This window comes from Lolium rigidum, chromosome 7 (genome assembly GCF_022539505.1).
Source record: "Lolium rigidum isolate FL_2022 chromosome 7, APGP_CSIRO_Lrig_0.1, whole genome shotgun sequence".
NCBI lineage: Eukaryota > Viridiplantae > Streptophyta > Magnoliopsida > Poales > Poaceae > Lolium > Lolium rigidum.
Window position 1 is genome coordinate 351,369,232 of NC_061514.1, and position 22,057 is coordinate 351,391,288.

General features: G+C 46.2%; 1 long non-coding RNA gene across 2 annotated transcripts; it reads right to left on the reverse strand.

Moving 5' to 3' along the window:
* Window positions 1-13,952: 13,952 nt before the first annotated feature.
* Window positions 13,953-17,578, reverse strand: LOC124676133. Of its 2 annotated transcripts, none has more exons than XR_006993529.1 (2): window positions 16,977-17,578; window positions 13,953-16,574 (listed from the first exon to the last, which is right to left on the reverse strand). It is a non-coding gene; the product is annotated as an uncharacterized LOC124676133 (long non-coding RNA). The 2 variants fall into 2 exon arrangements; XR_006993530.1 differs by lacking the exon at window positions 16,977-17,578 and adding an exon at window positions 16,675-16,962.
* Window positions 17,579-22,057: the final 4,479 nt, after the last annotated feature.

Here is a 22,057-nt window from a genome sequence, read left to right on the forward strand (position 1 = left end):
ATAATTTAGTAGATCTGATCCGTTACGGTTGCTCCTTGTTCTTCAAGGATTAGTTTAATATCTCGCAATAGTTAGGCCCTACAAAGGGTTGGAGGATCCGAGCGGCGTGTAGGGTGACGTTTGCTAGCCCTAGAAAGGATGTTCCGGGATCAACCTCGTGTTGGTTTTTAGGCCCTGTCTAGGATCGACTTACGGTCACCGTGCGCGAGCGCGAGGCCCAATCGTGAGTAGGATGATCCGATTATGCGGTGAAGACCCTAAATCGTCGTAGATCTCATTAGCTTTATCTTGATCAAGCGGGACCACCATATATTCGGACACCTTGTACGAATCATGGGTGGATCGGCTCTTTGAGCCGATTCACGAGGATAACCCGAGAGCCGATCGAGGCTCGTATTTAATGTTTACGTGTATGCCATGCAGGAAACTAAGCGAGGCATCATCCAACACCTTCCTGACCGGGTATAGGTCGGGTGGCACGCCCTTGCGATAGCATCGGACGTGTGACCGGGGAGGCTTTGCGGGCCGTCGCTCCGAGGGACCGGGGCCAGCCGCAGCCCTAGTTGTTCCCGGCTCTCTCGTGTTGCCCGTCTCTGCCCGCCAGTGGGTTTCTGACGTCAACACATTCTGGCACGCCCGGTGGGACACCCTTCGACATCCACCACATCGCCATCTACATCCGAGATGGCGGAAAACACTCCGGTCAAGTACGAGGATCTGCCTGATGAACTCAAGAAGAAACATGACGATATCAAGGCAACCCTCGAAGCCGAACTCATCGGCTCTTTCCACAGAACCCGCTCCCATGACATCAGCATCAACATGGTAGAACTTGGGTACCGCCCTGGTAGGGGTAGCAATGAGGGCAGCTGCTCTCATAGCAAGAATGAAGAGGAGCCGATCCACGCAACCGGCTCCGACACTGCCACAAGGTCCTGGTGATGATCAAGATGGAGGCCGATTCTAGCGATCGGACCGTATTATCCGCGCCACCGGCTCTCCCAGTATTTGGCGTCGACCTCACAGGTGACGGAAAGCTGGGGTATGGGTTCACCTCGGCTGACGAGCTAGAGGAAGTCGATATCGGCCTCGGGGACAAGCCTCGGCCAACTTTTATCGGCAGGAAGTTAGACCCACAGCTCAGGAGTCGGATGATTGCTCTATTGAAAGAATACCCAGCATCGCTTTGCATGGGACTATACGAGAGATGCCTGGGTTAGACAGGAGCATCATTGAACATCGGCTCCCCTTAAGAAAGGATTTCGGCCGTTCCAACAACGAGCTCGTCAGATGAAGGCCGAAATCCTGGAAGAGGTCAAGAAAGAGATCGAGAAGATGTTGGCCGCCGGGTTCATCAGGCCATGCAGGTATGCTGAATGGATCTCCAGCATCGTTCCTGTAGAAAAGAAGGACGGCCGGTGGCGTGTGGCTATCGATTTCCGAGATCTTAACAGAGCCACTCCAAAAGATGAGTATCCAATGCCTGTGGCGGAGACATTGATCAATGCAGCTGCTGGCCACAAGGTTTTAAGCTTCATGGATGGCAACGCCGGCTATAACCAGATCTTCATGGCTCCAGAAGATATACACAAGACCGCATTCGGAGTACCAGGGCGGTGGGCTTGTTTGAATATGTGGTCATGACCTTCGGGTTGAAGAATGTCTGGTGCAACATATCAAAGAGCCATGAATTATATATTTCACGATCTGATCGGCAAGTTAGTGGAAATCTACATCGATGACGTGGTAGTCAAGTCCGTCTCCATGGAAGGACACTTGGGAGATCTGCGACGCGTCCTAGACCGAACTCGGAAGTTCGGACTGAGAATGAACCCAAAGAAGTGTGCCTTTGGTGTGACGGCCGGTCAGCTCCTAGGATTTCTGGTTCATGAGCGAGGAATTGAGATCGGCTCGAAAAGTCGGGAGGCGAGTGCGTGACCATGCAGCCGCCCACCACGAAGAAGGAACTCCAACGTCTTATCGGCAAGATCAACTTCGTCCACCGATTCATCTCTAACCCGTCGGGACGGATAGAGCCGTTCATGGCGTTGGTGAAGACTAAGTCCGATGACGAATTTCACCGGGGCGGAACGTAGCAGCAGGCGTTTGATGAAATTAAACGGTATCTGACGACGCCGCCTGTGCTAGTTCCGCCCCAGCAAGATAGGCCGTTCTACATCTACTTGTCAGTAGCTGACACGTCCATCGCCTCGGTGGTGGTGCAACTCTACGAGGGCGTTGAAAAGGTCGTTTTTTACCTCAGCAGAAGAATGTTGGACGCGGAAACAAGGTATCCTGAGGTCGAGAAACCGTGCCTCTGCTCGTTCTTTACCTGCACTAAGCTGCATCACATCCTTTTGACGGCAGAGATCTTTGTCATATGCAAGTCAGACGTTGTCAAGCACATGCTGTCGGCCCCTGTGTTGAAGGGCCGACTGGGAAAGTGGATGTTTGCGTTGTCGGAGTTCGATCTCCGGTACCAGCCTGCGAAAGCAGTCAAAGGGCAAGCGTTGGCCGATCTCATAGCTGAGCGAATCGGTACCAATATAGCAGCACTATCCATACGTGCATGGGCTATGTTCTTCGATGGATCGGCTTGCGACGATGGTTGTGGCATCGGCATTCTGCTCGTGTCACCTCGGGGGGCAGAGTACTCCTTCTCCATCAGATTATCTACCCCTTGCACCAACAACGTGGCAGAATACGAGGCAGTACGTAAGGGGATGGAGTTGCTATTGGAAGCCGGCGCAGGCAAGCAGAGCTTTTTGGAGACTCCAAGTTAGTGATTAACCAGCTCACTGGATGAATACAAGTGCGAGAGTGAATCGCTTTTCCCATATTGGATGGAATGCCGTGAGTTGATGACACAGTTTCGGTACATCAACTTTAATTGGGTCCCAAGAACCCAAAACACCGAGGCCAACAATCTCGCACAAATGGCGTCAGGCTACATAGATATACCTGAAGGGTCGGAAGTCCAGGTGCAATTCCTGGAAAAGGATGATTGGAGAGCCGAAATCTTCAATTACTTAAAAGATTCGGCTCGGGGGGCACCTAAACGGATAAGATACAAAGCCATGAAGTATGTCCTCATAGGAGACGATATGTTCTACAGAACGTTGGAAGGGTTACTACTCAAGTGCCTAGGACCAACTGAGTCTAATCGGCTCTTACATGAGGTGCACGAAGGCGCTCGTGGAACTCATCGGTCGGCTCACAAGATGAAGTGGCTAGTCAGGCGCTCAGGGTTTTATTGGCCCACCATGCTTGAAGACTTCTTCAATTACTATAAGGGGTGCCAAGCATGCCAGATGTTTGGGAAGATTCAGATGGTACCAGCATCAGCGATGAACCCTATCATCAAGCCTTGGCCGTTCCGAGGGTGGGGCATGGATATGATCGGCAAAATCCATCCGGCGTCGAGTAAAAAACATGAATGGATCTTGGCCATCACAGACTATTTCACCAAGTGGGTGGAAGCCGTCCCTATGAAGAAGGTGAAGTCCGAAGATGTGATTCAGTTTGTGAAAGAACACGTGATTCATAGGTTCGGGATTCCCCAAACTATCACGACCGATGGAGGTTCGGTCTTTGTTTCTAAAGAATTCAGGAAATTCTGCGATGACATGGGGATTAAACCGATCCGTTCATCTCCGTACTATGCTCGAGCTAATGGGCAAGCTGAAGCGTCCAATCGGAGCTTAATCAAGCTGATCAAGAGAAAGATTGACGAGAACCCTAGGGATTGGCATGAGAAGTTATCAGAAGCATTATGAGCCTACCGCATGTCGTGCCATGGAGCTATAAAGACTTCGCCGTACCAGCTTGTCTATGGACAGGAAGCCGTATTACCTTGGGAAATTGCGGCTGGATCAAGACGTGTCACGTTTCAGAATGATCTGACAGCGGAAGAATATGCAGCTTTGATGAGTGACACTATTGAGGACGCAACAGAACTTAGGCTTTGGTCATTGGAGAAGATTAAGGAGAACAAAGCCAGGGTAGCTCGTGCCTACAATAAGAAGGTTAGACCAAAGGAGTTTCAAGTTGGTGATCTAGTATGGGAAGCTGTGTTGCCGTTAGGAACCAGAGACAAGGCATATGGCAAGTGGTCTCCTAATTGGCACGGTCCGTACAAAGTCATCCAGGCCTTGAAGGGTAATGCATACATGTTGGAAGAGTTGGACGGACAGAAGTTCCCAGTAGCCGTCAATGGTCAACACCTCAAGAAGTATTTCCCAAGCATGTGGGATGATGGGCAGTAAGGTATGGAGGCCGATTTTAAATCGGCCGGTAAAAAAAAATCACAGCCGATGCGCAGACATCGACTTGAGAAAACATACAGAGATAACAGTATGAAAATACAGCCGATGTATAGGCATCGACTTCAGAATAACAAAGCCGATACGCTGATATCGACTCTAGAGGAATGAGCTCAAATTAACAAGTTGATGGAATCGGTTCAGACCAGAGGTCATAATGTGAGATTGATGAAGAGTTCAAGCTGGTGGTTTGGACGAGGTTTAGGCCTAGTAAGACCTGTTGGACCGTGTGGGTAAGCAACGGCTTGGCCCCAGATCGCGATGCGAGCCGATGTCCTGCTATCGGCTCTTCGTACGGCGACTCCATTCGACGATCGGCAAAGTCAACAAAGAGGCGAAATTAATTGAGGAATATTTTCTTCATTAATAGAAGGATTTCTTACAAGCAAAGAGCCGATTGCTCAGGGGAGAAGAGGGCAAAAGCCAACTACTACTGATCCCTAATCTACAGGCCATTGCTGCCCTCGTCGTCGCTGCCTCCGGCGCAACTGCTGATAGGCTCTTCCTCATCATCGTCATCGTTGTCATCGTCCCACAAGGTGCGGAGGCGCTTTGCTGGTGGGTAACCTTCAAGGGAGTCATCGTCGTCCTCCTCCGCTTCTTCCTCGGAGGAGGTGAAATCGTCCCAGGAGAAGCGGTCGTCCTCGCTCTCTGCCTCCTCTTCCCCCTCGACGAGGAATTGAAGGTCGCCCTCTCCATCGGTCAGGGATTTGTCATCCTCCGACCAGATGGAGGAATCATGTTCCTCTTTGTCCCACGTCGTCGGGGCGAGGATGTCGTGCGCCGCCAACGAGCCCCACTCCGGCGTCGGCTCGCGAGAGGAGGAAGAGTCAGAGAAGACCGATGAGGTGGAGGAGGAAGAAGAGGAAGACATGGCTATGGGAGATTGGGGGTTTTTTGGGTGCCGATGGCCAGAACGGGGCAAAGTGATGGAGTGGCAAACTGCTCAGGGCGTTTAAATAAAGGGGCTATAGTAGAAATTCAATGCCACAGCAGTTTCCGAGAAGGCGGTGCCCAAAGACAGCGGTCAAATCACGCGGGATAGTTGAGAAGACAGGGCATCATGATGAGAAATGCCGCAACGGTTCTGCTCTGCCATGACATGACCCGACGAAGAGAAAAACAGGGTGATTTTGGAATTATTAATTCCAAAACCAGGGGGGCATGTGTTATCACCAGAATTTGACCGAGTCAGAGGTGGGCCGCGATCAAGATAGACTTGAAGATTACATATAAAAGAAATACGTGAATCGGCCTCGTATACAACGTTTGGGCTAGTTTGCCCTTGTATCATGTAACATATTAGATTACGTGTCGGTTAGGAGTCGGAGTTTTACCCGTGCACGGTTGGGTGCACGCCTGAATTAGAAAGTCCCCTGGACTATAAATATGTATCTAGGGTTTATGGAATAAACAACAACCAACGTTCAACACATTCTATCTCGGCGCATCGCCAACTCCTTCGTCTCGAGGGTTTCTCCGGTAAGCACCATGCTGCCTAGATCGCATCTTGCGATCTAGGCAGCACAAGCCTATCTTGTTGTTCATGCGTTGCTCGTGCTGAAGCCTTTTTGATGGCGAGCAACGTAGTTATCTTAGATGTATTAGGGTTAGCATTGTTCTTCGTATCATATGCTGTCGTAGTGCAACCCTCATGCATCTAGCCGCCCTTACACCTATCTCAGGTGTAGGGGCGGCACCCCGCTTGATCATAATTTAGTAGATCTGATCCGTTACGGTTGCTCCTTGTTCTTCAAGGATTAGTTTAATATCTGCAATAGTTAGGCCCTACAAAGGGTTGGAGGATCCAGCGGCGTGTAGGGTGACGTTTGCTAGCCCTAGAAAGGATGTTCCGGGGATCAACCTCGTGTTGGTTTTTAGGCCCTGTCTAGGATCGGCTTACGGTCACCGTGCGCGAGCGCGAGGCCCAATCGTGAGTAGGATGATCCGATTATGCGGTGAAGACCCTAAATCGTCGTAGATCTCATTAGCTTTATCTTGATCAAGCAGGACCACCATATATTCGGACACCTTGTACGAATCATGGGTGGATCGGCTCTTTGAGCCGATTCACGGGATAACCCGAGAGCTGATCGAGGCTCGTATTTAATGTTTACGTGTATGCCATGCAGGAAACTAAGCGAGGCATCATCCAACACCTTCCCGACCAGGTATAGGTCAGGTGGCACGCCCTTGCGATAGCATCGGACGTGTGACCAGGAGGCTTTGCGGGCCGTCGCTCTGAGGGACTGGGGCCAGCCGCAGCCCTAGTTGTTCCCGGCTCTACTGTGTTGCCCGTCTCTGCCCGCCAGTGGGTTTCTGACGTCAACAACAACACAACCTTAGAACTTTCTGTCACTGTCCCAGGTGTCAATGCAGGCATGAACCCACTATCGAGCATAAATACTCCCTCTTGGAGTTAAGAGTAAAAACTTGGCCTGAGCCTCTACTAATAACGGAGAGCATGCAAGATCATAAACAACACATATGTAATAACTTGATAATTAACATAACATGGTATTCTCTATCCATCGGATCCCGACAAACACAACATAGAGTATTACGGATAGATGATCTTGATCATGTTAGGCAGCTCACAAGATCCAACAATGAAGCACAATGAGGAGAAGACAACCATCTAGCTACTGCTATGGACCCATAGTCCAGGGGTGAACTACTCACTCATCACTCCGGAGGCGACCATGGCGGTGTAGAGTCCTCCGGGAGATGAATCCCCTCTCCGGCAGGGTGCCGGAGGAGATCTCCATAATCCCCCGAGATGGGATTGGCGGCGGCGGCGTCTCTGGAAGGTTTTCCGTATCGTGGTTTTTCGCATCAGGGGTTTCGCGACGGAGGCTTTAAGTAGGCGGAAGGGCAGAGTCGGAGGGCTGACGAGGGGCCCACACCATAGGGCGGCGCGGGCCCCCTTGGCCGCGCGGCCCTATGGTGGCGGCGCCTCGTCGCCCCACTTCGTATCCCTTTCGGTCTTCCGGAAGGTTCGTGGCAAAATAGGACCCCGGGTCTTGATTTCGTCCAATTCCGAGAATATTTCGTTACTAGGATTTCTGAAACCAAAAACAGCAGAAAACAACGAATCGGCACTTCGGCATCTTGTTAATATGTTAGTTCCAGAAAATGCACGAATATGACATAAAGTGTGCATAAAACATGTAGGTATCATCAATAATATGGCATAGAACATAAGAAATTATCGATACGTCGGAGACGTATCAATTCTCATACCAAATGACAAGACAAGCAAACAATACATCGACTAGACAGACAAGTGGTTGGCTTATGAATAGGCGCCAGTCTCCGCGTGCTTCTTGTGCGGTGATCAAGGTGGAACGGTGTTGCATCAACCGCGTCACAATGATGGGTCTCAGTGGCGTGGCGTAGCGGGGCCTTGCTGGTAGACACGGTGTGATGCACGCGCACAAGGTGGGGGCGATGTCTGGTGCCATGGCCGCGTCGATGACATGCCTGGCAAGAGTTATGCAGATCTTTGCCCTGAAGATGGACCTGAACATGGACCAACAGTTTATGATGGTAACGGCTTCTGTAGCGTGTGCATGACGTGCTCGCTAAAGAGTCTAATAGATCGGATGAGTGCTTCCATTTCGCTTAGTGGGTGTCTCGAGATATACGATGTTCAGTTTTTCATTGTTTTCGAGGAAATAAGGCCATGTTGACATGATCTTCGCTCGTTTCCAGGTATGTAGGTGTTGCATGGTGGCTTCAGGTATTTTGATGTATGTTATTTATCAAACATTTATTGAATAATTCAATAAAAAAAGTCGTTATGCATCTTTACGTTGCAGAGGCTGAGAGTACTCCCTCCATTTCGAAAAAAGTAAAAAAGGAGGGAGAGTTGCAAATTAACACAAAATGCAACTAAAAGTTCTTCCAGAGCATGAGGTCCAGTGGCCCCTCCATATTGAAAAATTTAAGAATCATATTTATATGTTTCAAAAAATTGAAAATAATTATGGACTTTGTAAATTATATATCCTACTACATGCAAAATGTATTATGAAATTATTTTTTATTATGGGCTACACAAAAATGACATAATCTGATATTTTTTGGAGATTGAAAATACGATACTCATATTCACAATGTCGTCATTTTGTTGTAGCAAAAAATACACATTATATCTCAACAATTTCAATAGATAGTTTACACTTTTATTGTATATACATCACTCGCTACACCTTAATTTGTTTTCGTAATTTTCTAAACTGATTTTCGTTTAAAAAAATGGGATCACTGGTACGGTGTCTATGTGCACCAAATCTCCACTTTGCACTCACCTGCTGCAAGGGAAAGCGGTACGATGGTGATTATGAGCTTATCCATGGATTGCGCTTCCGTTTTACATCTGGCCATACATGCTGGAAACGCCTCCCGTGTCACACCCCTGGGCGGCACTGAGGGCAAACCCTAGCACCGCCAGTAGGAGTCCACACTTATGTGTCTCTGCGGTTGCATTGTATTTCTCTAGTTTTTGTTTTTTACTCAATGGAAGTTCAAACTGCGAATAGTACCACAAAATCTGTGAGTATTGCATGCAGTCTAGAGTTGTGGCGATCACTTGCAAGTAACCAATGAATTATCTAAAAAAAGATTAATTTCGAAGTAGTAATGGCATAAGATGCATCTACCGTGCACGTAGGCAGCAGAATTTGAAGTTTAAATTTGATTTACATGATGAGATCGAGACTACGCCCGAGCACCAGAGGACTGAGCATTGTCGGTTCAGTTGTCAGGTTAATTTAATCAATCACTTGCAGAGGGTGAAGAACTGAAGACAGTGACATAGTATTCGCTTCTTAATTTGTGATGACTGATAAGAACATGTTCGACCGAGGGGCGACATTCCCAGGTTCAAAAGACCAGTGCCTTTGCAACGCCCAAACTGCAAGGAAAAATGTAAAAGCAAAACCGTGGGCGGCAATGAGCGGCTCACCGACGACGACCCTCCGCCGGAGCTAAGCTTTCTCTTTGCAGCCGGATTTCTTGTGATCACCGACTGCAGCTTACGAAAGAAACATAAAATAAATTGCTCCGGCATTCTCTTGTTACTCGCTAGTCTATATTTTTTCAATTTGTATTTGTTGGGGTTAGCATATACTACACCTAAGACCGTGTTGACAATGCTGCCTATCTAGTCGCGATCCTTGCACCGAACTGGTGATGTATTCATTTATGTAACTTTGCTTATTAAGTTAGTTGATTCTTGGTAGATTACAGCCAGGAGCTAGCACGACCGGTCGGTCGTTTACTTTTCGTTTTTTTAATCTGTCCGATCTATGTTTCTCAAGGCTATGCGCACGTATTGAAGTACTCATGCTTAGGGAGAATCTGATGATGTATGCCCGCGATCTCTTGTAATTTAGAGGAGTAAACCGCTCAATATTGCTTAGAGTAATATATTTGCTCCTCCAAAAAGTGTGGCTTTTAATTAAATCACTAGTAACTTTCTTTAATTTACATTTCATCAAAATCTAGATATGCGTCTCCGCGCCAAGTGTCGACGATGGTGACTTTGTCTGCACAAGCAGCACCGGCAAGGATGATACGTCAACGGTGACCCCAGGACATGCAGCCATGTCCCTCTTCTTCCCCAATGTTGGCGTCATCCACCCAGCTGGTCGGGAGGCAACATCGCATAGGTCGCCTCCTCTACCTCGCCTTCGTCCACTGCATCTTGAGCTCCGACCACCAACACCTCCACCTCGCTCTCGTCACCGTTTTGCATCCCAAACCCTCAACCATCTCACCATCGACCCCCTCAAGGTGAGACGTCTCTTCCCGCCTCTCTAGCCGCAGCCTATTCTGGTTCCAATCGTTTGAGGAAAACCCCCTTTGGCATCAATGAAACTCTGTTATATAGGAGTTCAAAAACCTCATTTCGTTTGAGAGATAGTGGAATTTCTTCTTTCGTATTCATTCGACCTGAGGTGAGGTTGGAACAAGAGTTTTCATAAAAAGAATGGTTCTTTTATGCAATTATGAACGGGCAGGCCTCTTGTGGATTCCTCCAACTCTATGAATGAAGGGGGGAGTATGAGGAAGGCCGCCAGTTTTCCGTTGTTTGTGTGTCGTCCCTCGATGATGCTGACCCACGCATGCTCTCCTGGCTTTGACGGCACAAGATTAGCTAGGATACCAATTTAATGGGATTCCAAGCATAAAGTGGTGTAGCAAGTGCTTCTTCCCTACAAGGATGACTCGAGGGTTTATATCAAACTCTCGGGTAACACGTGCACTTTTCTTTCCTTTTCTAACAACCTAGAAAACAAAATAGTACTCCCTCCATTCTTAAATATAAGCCATATTGTTTTCGGCACATAAATTAAAGAACGCATATTAAGAGAAAATTACACCAGGTTTGGGCGGAATTACCGCTAAAAATTTGACATGAGAAAATAGAGGACTTTTCAAAAAGGACGTACCCAGTGCTGAGAGCTCCCGCACTGTGCGGGGTCTGGGGAAAATATAATCAAATCCCTAAAAAAATTCATACAAGTGATGTGTCGCACTAGATCCTATATTCTGTATTTTTTCTTGAAAAAACAAATATGGCTTATATTTAGGAATATAGGGAGTATTGTGTTGTGTCCCCAACTCCACCAAATAGTTGTCAAGCACAAGATTTCATATTAGAACTAAAAACAAATAAAAAAGTAAAGTATATGAAATAAGTATGCAGCAAGGTAAGTACTTAAATGCAATATGAATAGTTTCAAAAAAACTTTAGTTTCAAAAAAAATGCAATATGAATGGTAAATTAAATGCTAGAAAAAGTAAAGTGGTATGGTAATGGCGATGGTGTAAATTGTATGAAAGAACTAAATGCAAGTATAATAAATGGTTTTGTACTTTTGGATTAATTACATGATGAAATTGTGAAGATATTTAAATGCAAGTAAATGTTGTTTTATGATTAAAAATGGACTGGGTTCATGGTTTCACTTGTCTACTCTCTTATAAACACGATGAAATCAAAAAGGCTTCAAGGAAAGTATATTATTGATGTACCTTCAATATGTGTTTGACAAGTATTTATATGGGCATCACGTTTTATAATTGAGATGATGCAACACATCTCACTAATACTCCTCTAGTAAAAGAAAAATCCACAAACTAGATTTAAGATGAAGAGAGTATTGAATTTGCTTTTATGACATGATGTTGAATGTCAAATATGCTACCTAAAAAGATATGAGATCATCATTCTTTGGCACTTGGTAATAGTATCACATGCATTCATTTATCCCTAGTGAGATAGCAATAGAAAAGTAAAAAATCATACTAGGACCCAAACTTTCTAGTCACTATCGAGTTCCTCAGTTCCAAACTATCATGTTAGGGCGTGTTGGAAAAGCCTCCAGCTTCCCAAAATCCTCAAATCCGGCTCCGTCGGACCAACTCCAGCGTCTGGGTCGGAGCGGTAAACGGTGCAACTCCATGTTTTTAGAATGGGCCAAGAGACCATTAGCGTGTTAGGACCGTTCAGACGATAAGAAATAAGCCCGTCAAACCAATCTGGGACTGCTTCGGCCATTTTTCACGGTCTTCTTCCCCAGCGTCTGGTCGGGATTTGCGATTCCCCTCACCAGAAAATATCCACCCCCATCCCCGCGCCCTAGACTGCCCTCCGTCGGCTAACACACCTCCAGGAAATATCCCCATCACCGCTGCGGCCTCGCCCAGGAACGCCCTTTGCCCCGCCATTGCAGAAGTCAAGGTTGGAGGAGGACAAAGCGAGCAGCGGTCGGAGGAGATCAGGAGAGTGGCGGCCGGAGAAGATGATTCGAAGTCGAAGGAGGACGCTGGCAAGCTCGTGGGGGTGCATGTGGATCAGGACGAGCTCGAGTGGATGGCCTCGACGGCTGCTCGGAGTGTTCGGCTCGGGCCTGGGTCTCTGTAGCTGAGACCGGTGGATGCAGATGGAGGGGTCAACAGGGTGGCAGCCTGGGTAGGGGATGGCGGCAGAGGCACAGATCACCTCCTGGCGGCGCTGGTACCTGGTTCAGTAGAGGATGAGAGGAACGAGTGGTGGACAGAGGAGGAAGAAAAGAGAGATCGAAACGGTATCTCACTTGGCGGTGGCAAACCTGATGTAATATGCCCTGCTCCGCATTTTCTAGTTCCGGGGATTTGCAAATGCGTATCCTGATCGAAACGGTATCTCACTTGACTTGTTCACAAAAACTAGTCAGCTTCACTGATCTAGCTCCACAGAGTTGAGGTGTTCGGCTGAGCTTCACACGAGGAGTTAGAGAAGCTGGAAGCTGGGGAGTTGCCGAATACGCCCTTACTCCAACTTGTAATAAAAAACAGGGTACATAAGATAAATCTACTTAGACACAAACTTATAATTGCAATCTTGAATGTTAATCTCATAAAAATCAAAGATCAATCACAAAGGGGTTGCATGTAGATGGCCACAACCTCTCTTGCAGGGCTCCATGCCACATGCATATGACCATCCACTTTAGGCCTTTCTTGGGAGCGTCTTCCTCTTCCCCAAACACGAGGTCATCATATTCCTCTTCCTCAATCCCGAGGCGATACAACATATCATCGAGAGCTTCAACTTTCTTGTTTCTTCATCCACTGGTCTGATTCGTCGAGTTGGAATCAGGCGAAGCCATGACATAGATCTTGGAGAATTCCTAACAAAACCTTAGGTGTGTCTAGGGGCTGCCAGTGAGAACTCGTAGATGAAACTCATATCAATCCGTACCCAACAGGAGAAGGCACCACCAGGGACCGGAGGAAAAGGACTCAATATCATGATCGATCACGACGACAGACGAAGGAAAACCCTAATCGGCCTAACGATCGCCAGGGCTCTAGGTTAGTTGCTAGTTCTTGGTAGACTTAGAACTAAGCTAGTGTTTATTAGACTCTTGCAATGCCAGATTTGTATTGCGATTCGTGCACTTGAAAATTCCTCCAAACCGTTAGTGTTGCATCGTGATCGATGTTAATAGTATGTGGCAACATGTTGCAACTGAAATTTGATACAGTAACATCGTACTGAAAACTAAGTTAATTGAAACTAGTCGCACGCTTTAAAAAGCAGTATATTTTGGAACAGAGGTAATCCATCTTTCTTTTAAAAGACTAGTAAAATGCCCGTGCGTTGCCACGGGTCAACAAAATTATTTTCTATCAAATATATAAATGTAATGCATGTGAATATTCAAAAATCTCGATGCATCAAGCCTAGGGAAATAGCATGCATCAGGCCAAGGAAAAGAGCATGCGTAGGCACTGGAGGGCAAAAAATTCTAGATGGCATTTCATCAAAATCATTTGGGTGTAAACACCCTTTGCTTTGATAAAAATGATTTGGGTGTGAAGCTTATCCGGCCTCCCTCATACAAACAATATTTTTTCCCTTTTCATATCCATCAACAATTTGTCAAGCAAGCAAGAACAAAATTCGACAACATGACCAAATACCCATCTGCATTCTATACAAAATGCATTTATTGAACAAGAGGTTTTGTTGGCTTTACATTAGCACAAGCATTTAGATAAAAACATAATATATTAAGCTAGCCCTCATTAAAAATCTTCCAGTCCACTTAGGTACCCTGATAAGAAAAAGAATGCGTCTAAAACTTGCTGCTCTGATATCAAAGTATTGTTACATCATTTGGGAGAGTTTGAAGTAAGAAGCTAGGGGGCTCACCGACCCAATTACATGATGAATGAGTAGCAAAACAAACCCTAGCTATTTAATGTGCAGTTGTATTTGTCTCTCTCCCACAATGTTTGAACTCCACCTTGCCAATGTCTGCTTGTCTCAATATATCGACATAAGTAGCAGTGGCTTCATTCGAAATTCTGGCATCTCCCGTGCAATAATGTATAACTTTACTTAAATCAGATTTGACATCAACGACGTTACATCCCAGATAATTAGCAAAGGCTAAACCATTAAGCATACCTACTGCTTCAGCCATAGTTGCGGAAGTAACATGTGAAATAAATATTGATCTAACCGCGATAAAAGAACCATGACCATCATGAAGGATCACTCCCGACTGATCTTCCATCAAGAAGGCTGCATTTGCATTTAATATTACAAAGTTTGCCCTTGGCTTCATCCATACCTTCTTAATCAATGTACCTGGTAGGTTGGCCCTTGCAGCATTTGAAGCTATAGCTCTGATAGAGGTAACACAATTATGGATTGGAAGTACCTGGTCACCAAGTGTTTGTCTGCGGCGCAACCATCATATGTACCACACCCCAATTGCAATCATTTCCTGTAGTTTGATAGAATCATATCCTAGGACATATGTTGCGCTTGATTTGAGAAGGGCTTCAAGAACTTGTGAGCCTAACCGATCCTCAATCATAGCATCATTAATATAGTTTGTAATACCCAGGACAGACCACATGCTAGCAGCACCTTGGCATTTGAACGCCATATGCATTACATCTTCAGGTTCGGAATTACGAAGTGGACAAAGTTCACTTGTTGCAATATGTCGCTTGGCCAAGATAGCCAATCTATTCGTGTGTGTTGTTAATAACTTTATTTTACCACTGTGTTGCCACTAACTGGAAAACCTAAAATACAAGATGGTCCTTAATTTCCATAACACTGGTGCTCATCCTCGGGATGCCTAACTGGTAGTTGGCACTGATTGCTGCAATGGTTCCCTTTCTAGATAACGGGCGAACCTATGAAATCTTGAGACCTCTCTAGTGCCACCTACTGAATTCAGATTTCGTAGATGAATCTGTTATGCACGGTTGATGGCTTGATGCAGGAGAGGAGGATGCGTTCCTTTTTTCATGTGAAAAGGGATGGCGTCGGCCGCCATCTGATGGGCTGCCGAGTGGTGAAACGTTGCCAAACTGGTGTTGTGGCTGTTCACGTCCTCGACACCGTCAGAGTTGTGTGGCATGTTGAAAACATACTTACATTTTGATCACGCCAGAGACACAACAGACGACACGACATTCAGAAAACATACTTACAACCTGAGATGCTTCCTCGCGGGTAGAAAAAGAAACAAAGCCCGGCCCCTTGCTGACACCATTTTGATCACGCATTACCTATTATAAATAAACTCGGTCAGCAGTGCATAGAGTTCAAGAGCCTGAAACAAAGAACATACATTACTGGCACACGTGCAATTTCTTATCTGAATCATGTCTTAAGAGCTGCCCGAATAAGAAGACTGACATGCCGGGCTTCTCAAGAGGCAGATCGCTGCCCATGCACGTGCTTCTTCATGTAACGATCACCATGCACAGCGATTTTTCATATTCCTCGAGAAATAAGAACATATCAATTTGGCAGCATTTACTGAATCATGTCAGTACTCCACATAAATCAGAAAATTGACTGATTTGTGGATATAAAACCAACTTTAAAGATTTGTGGATATAAAACAAAGAAAAAAGCCTAAAGAGATTCCTTTCATAAATCAAAAGGTGTCCGCCAGTCTAGTCTAGCAGATTCGAGGCAGTGTTACCTGAATTCCCCATAGGCCATAGATGTTCAGTATACACCAGTACTTACTCTTGATCATCTGGTTGATACCCGTGGCCAGCTACATGAAAAAAGGAAATGATGCGATTAACCTACAGCTACACCTTACGTGATGATACTCCCTCCATTCTATAAAACTTGTCTTAAGTTTGTCTAAATTTAGATGTATCTAGACACTATTTAGCATCTAGATACATCCAAATTTGGACAAACTTAAGACAAATTTAGCATCTATATACATCCAAATTTGGACAAACTTAAGACAAGTTTCATGAGACGGAGGGAGTACAACAATCAGTGTATATTTCTATCTTGATCATAACTGGCTAAATTAGTCTAGGGTGTAACTGGCTCGATGGAAACACCGAACTCTCCTTTACAGATAGTAAGTGGCAGCAAATACCTCACTATACATTTATTAATGAACTTGACATACAAAGGGTGAAAAGAGCACTGAACAATGGCATGAATCAATTTTGTCATAGATTATGTTTTCATGTACATTAAATTGGTAGCCTTAATACTGTAATATATCATATACAGTGAAACCATTGTAGCGTCGATCATTGTATTAGCAAAGAGCTTGTCTGATTATAGTAAAATTAGGATTTATAACTCTCACTGAATGAAAAAATTCCCATCTCTGTACGCTAATCCTGCTCCCGTCCCTGGTCGACCTTGGTCTCTTGTTCGCCCTCATACTGGAATCGGCAGCCAGAGATCTGCAGAGATGAGAAATAGAAGATGCGGTCTAAGATAATTTTCACGCATTAACAAATTCTTCTCAGATGCATTATTATTTGTGTGCCCTACGACATTCACTTCATATGGCAGTTACAGGGATTTACGAACTTTGTTCAATAAGGGCTCTGTAACATCAGTTCGGAGCAACATGGTGTTAGATAGTCCATAATAATTTCATAACCGAGTGAATGCAAAGTGGAAAAACAGACGGTTCTGTATGACATTTGGGATTGAAAGGATGTTGATGACATTGATTAGCAGGTTGAGATATTCGTGGGTTTCCCAATCGCATCTGCCATTAAAGGTTTCATCGGTATTACTGAATCAGCTTGCAAAATTTTGGGGAAAAAAGAAAAGCGGGAGATATCACCATCTATTACCTCAATGGTGATGTCGGTCGGTGACATCCAGCAGACATACAGTGAGGCGCCGTGCGTGCTCCCGCTTGAGCTCCAGGAGCTCAACGGTGGATTCCTGGGCGCGGAACGTTGCGACGAGACGGCCTAGGTCGTTCCTCCGTAGCAGCTACCTCACCTGCTGGCAGGGCCCGGCCGCCTCCCTTCCGTCTCTTCCTCTATATGCGTCCCTTCCATCGATCCGAAGATCAGAGGCGCGACGCCACCACCTCCCTCGCGACCGGCCGGCCGCTGTCCACCAGGTGAGCCCTATCCACAAGAGCACATATGTTGGTCTGCTCCGACCAATTCGCCCTCCACAGGTCCTGGGATGGCGAGTTCTGGTGATGTCGTGGCCTGTGGCCGTCAGCGGCACCAAGGCCTTGTCGTCGTCGCCCTAGAGGCCTCGATGGAACATCGACCGATCTCCTCCTCGCCAACCTCCGTGAGGAAGCTGGAAGAAGTGGCGCAGGATCACGGGCTCAATGGCGCCCCAGCCGAGCCCTTCTCATCGACCTATGTGAAGGCGTTGGAGAAGGAGATGGCGCTCAGCTGTCGATGGCCAGAGCAGGAGGCCGAGATGGAGGGGAGAGGTAGGGGATCTGGGGTCGGCGGCGGCGGCGGCGGCGGCGTGCGAGCTAGGAGAGGTAGGGGATCTGGGGTCGGCGGCGGCATGCGAGCTGGGAGAGGTAGGGGATCTGGGGTCGGCGGCGGCATGCGAGCTGGGAGAGGTAGGGGATCGTGTTGGACGAAGCATTTTTTTCGGGTTTGCGGGACGACGAACGGACGAAGGTATGACGACCAAACGTATTGACGTATTGTGGATGGCAAATAAGGAACCAGTTTAGTCTTTTTAAGAGATTAAGAGATAGAGATAGAGATTTCTCCTTTACCTGTTCGGCCACCCGACCGAGTACTCTGATCGAGTTCCGTCATAAATCCTACTCCGGCACCAATTGCCCAAGAGTTTCCCCGGCTACAAGACCCCAACTGGTCCGAGTCGATGATTCCTCCGCCGCCGCTCCCCGCGCCGCAGCAGAAGGTTATCTTCGTTTCTTTGTGCGTTCTATCTCGCTCGGTCACCGATCGACTGCCTGCCATCAAAGTATTAGCGAATCAGGCGCCTGTGCTATTTTCTCCGTTCCGTGAACTTTGGCCTTCTTAAGGTTAGTGGTTTGGATGCGAGGATCTACTCGTCTAGATCAAGTTTCGACTTGGATTTATGTTAGATCTGGAGTTAGTAAATCATCCCCAAAATTCGATTTCGTGAATATCTGTAATTGCACCGTTTAAATTTGAAGGTTTTTCTGTGCCAGGACATACTATCCTTTGCACATGAATGGCAACGCATGTGCTCAAACTCCGTCGGTTTAACATGTTGTTTCCTTATCCTTGATCGATTGATGTTTTGTCTGTCTCATGACCCTGTTGTGTCTGTAGTCTTGACGTACTAGTGTCATTTGGGTGAGGTTATGCGGTTGCGTTAATGTTCCGCCATTGGGTTGAGCGATTTGCTTCACTTCCATATATGGCAGGGCCAAAAACATATGTTTGTGACTTTTCACTTACTTGTACATATATTTTTCTTGTTAAACTGCACTCCTCCACGAAGCTCTGCTAGCGCGTGTGGCTTTGTGTGTTTCATCTTCTTTGTACTACTCCCTCCGTCCATATAATGGATGACGAAAATTTGTGTAAATTTGGATGTATTTATGCCCTAAAAGTGTCTCGAGTACATCTAAGTTTAGATAAACTTGCGACAACCTTTTATGAACAGAGGTAATACTTGAGATTGTACTCACAGGGTGCTGCACTCCTTTGCAGAATCCAATGGAAGCGGAGGAGGATCTAGGACTTGTGGCCAGTAATTCTTTCGACCCAGTGGCTGATGTGCTAATCAAGCCTCTCCCCATCGACGAAGAGAAGGAGGAGCACAAGTGGAAGGAGGAGGAACAGAAGCAGAAAATTCAGGAACAAAACCGTGAGGAGGAGGAAGAAAGGGCGGAGATCGAGGCAGCAAGAAAAGAGTGTTTGAAGCTCGTACTATCAAGAATGGAATTTCTGAGGAAGATCGGCAGTCCTGCCTCTCTCTTGCCTCTCATGAACATCAAGAACCTGGACTATCGTAAACTGCTCAATCGCAAGAGCAACTGTGACAAAATCGACGGGGGAAACAGGTAATAAGTACTGTTATTGAATATCAAAATGAAATCTTCGGTTCTTGAAATATATCTTCCTTTTTCAGTAGCAACCGGAACACCTTTTCTCATGCATTGTGAAGAAGTAGTTAATATTTGCATGTATGGGAACTTCTTCCTGATAATGGATTAAGGGGCATATAGAGAGACATAACCACATGAGCGCATAAGAGAACTACGCATCTTGCATGACTAGCCTAGATCGAGGATCTCACCGTGATGCCTAGCCGCAGCAGGAAAGTTGCGATGGGGAGGGAGGCTTACATAATCATATAACGTCAGCTGTGGGGGTGCTCTTTCTCATTATTTTCGCTTCATATCCACATGCATAATCATCACATAGACTCTTTTTTTGCATCACCATGATCTTAATCTTCTCTTTCTTAATACTTGGTCCCATTTTGCTGGCCTCACATTGAACCACGTCACCGGGTCTAATTTCGTGCCACACCCACGCGCCCCGACACGCGCGGTTGCCCTTCCTCTCCACACAACACGCCCGAACGGACGTCCAGACCGCCACGCCCCCGTGGGCCTTCCTCTCCACCCGCCACGCCCGACCGGAGGCAGGATCGACCCCGCGCGCTGGATCCTCTTCCTTTCCTCTCCAGACGCCAGGACGGAGCTCGGAGGCGGAACCGGCGCGCAGATCCCGCGCGGGTCCTCTCCCTTTCCTCTCTAGACGCCCGAGCGGATGCAGATTCGGCGCGCCGATCCTCTCCCGATCGACATCGATCTCTGCTGGCCTCACATCGCCAGATGGCCCGACACTCTTCCTCCTCCTCGCGTCCCAATCGATCTCTGCCCCACCACGGCTACGCCTCCGTTCGGCCATCGCCAACCCTCGCACCACTCTGCCTCCGTTCGGCTTCTTCGTTCGCCCCCGCTCGCAAATCCAAACGGCTCTCCTCTCATGCCAATCTCCTACCATTAAACACAATAAATCCGTCTTCAACGCCAGTAGAAACTGCTCGAAAAATTTCTTCCGCCGCCGCCGTCTTAAAGCCACGCGATGGTGCTGTCCGCCCCCACAACGAACCGGCCAAACTACGCCGCTGCAGCCAAGACGGGCAGCTGCTCGAACGCCGGTAGGTACCCCTCTCCATTATTCTTCATCCTTCCTTTCCTACAATCCCAAAATCGCTCACACGAATTTAACAATTTACCAGGTTCATCTCCGCCTACGGAAGTTGTCGCGCCTCCGGATTTCCGCTGGTACCCCAGGCCGTACCGTTTTCGTGGAATTGATTTCGGATTTATTTGTACACCTGTTCATCATCCACAGTGTACACTGCATTCTTCAACTGGTACGCCTACTGTGATCTCCTCCTCTTCGTTTAAAATTTACATTTGTTCAGCGTCAATTCATTTGTTATGCTCAGTCCAATCTTCTGTGCTGGTTCTTTTTAATTTATATGTATCTGTTCCCAAAAGACGATAACCTGCCGGCGTTGCTGCGGCACACAGATCAATAAACTGGTGAATCATAAATACATAAAAACATGTCTGTCCTTAGAATAGTTATGAAACTTTGGAGGGATACCTTCTGATAGCACAATTGCATATGCCTCTTATTTACAAAGAGAGTGGTGGAACACTTTTTTTTTAAATCTAAGTTGTGAAACAAAAGTTGAATTAGGTGCAGGTTCAGATCACCTTTTAGTTAGTTGGACTACACATGCTCCTTGGGTCCCTCCATGGTTACAATAGGAAAGCAAACATATATCTATGTGTAGACGTTTCATTCGAAGAGCACATTAATACACTCGCTCCACTCAAACAGTAAGAAAAAATAAGACGGACGTGTTATTCATACAATCATTGAAGATACAAGAGTGCCATGTTTGTTGCTGTTATTAGTTCAGTGTACACTAAGGCCTGGAATATGCTGAATCCCCATATTGATGCATCATGACGCAAGGTCATTTGGCACAGCGGGGAAAGAGATACTGAAATCAAAGTAGGGATGTGCGCTCATTGATCCATAATTGCCATTGTTTCTGAAATAATGTCCTTTTAGTTTCTCAATTTGCCCAACCTACACCTTATATTGCACATATCATATGAACAATAATAAAACATACTACAAAAAAAAAAAGAGTAGGAAGCAAGAAAACATACAGTCTAGAAGCTTACTTCAGTATGGTTCATCATTTGCTCAACTTTCAAACACTACCTGAAACACTGGTGCTCCAAAATTATGTTCACAAATCACATATATCGAGCATTTCTAATAGATATTGTTAGACCATATTGCTTTCGCATTATGAATTAGGAATAAATGAAAGATTAGTAAGTACTTCTTAAATCATAGTTACCTGCTCTTATTCCTCTCTGTGTGTGTTTTATTTTGGTACCAGGGGTGCACAAGAGATGCTAGATGCAATGGTTCAACCAAGCAAGTAAGCAATGAATTTTCAGAGGCCTACACTATTGATGCTTAAAGCAACTTTACTCCGGCACATGGTGTTAGACTGGAGACAAGTCCGTCTTCATTTCTTCCGCAGGTAATTTTATTTACAAATAGGAAGAAATTGTTGAGTGCAGAAATGGCACTTCTAGACTGAGACCTTGCGTCAGTTTGCTTGCATATGTTAAAACAGTCCAGCCAATAAGATGCAAATTGTGCAATAGTAGAGGTATGGTTGAATATATAAAAGCCATCTACATGCCTATCTCTTCACGACGTCCATTGCGTCAATTTGCCTGCATATGTTAAAATAGTACAGCCAATAACATACAAATTATGCAATAGTAGAGATAGAGTTGAATATATAAAAGCTATCTATCTGCCTCTACATGAGCATGCTCAGAGTTGAAAACTCTCATATGTGTGATGATTTATCCAATATACACCAAAATCTGCAT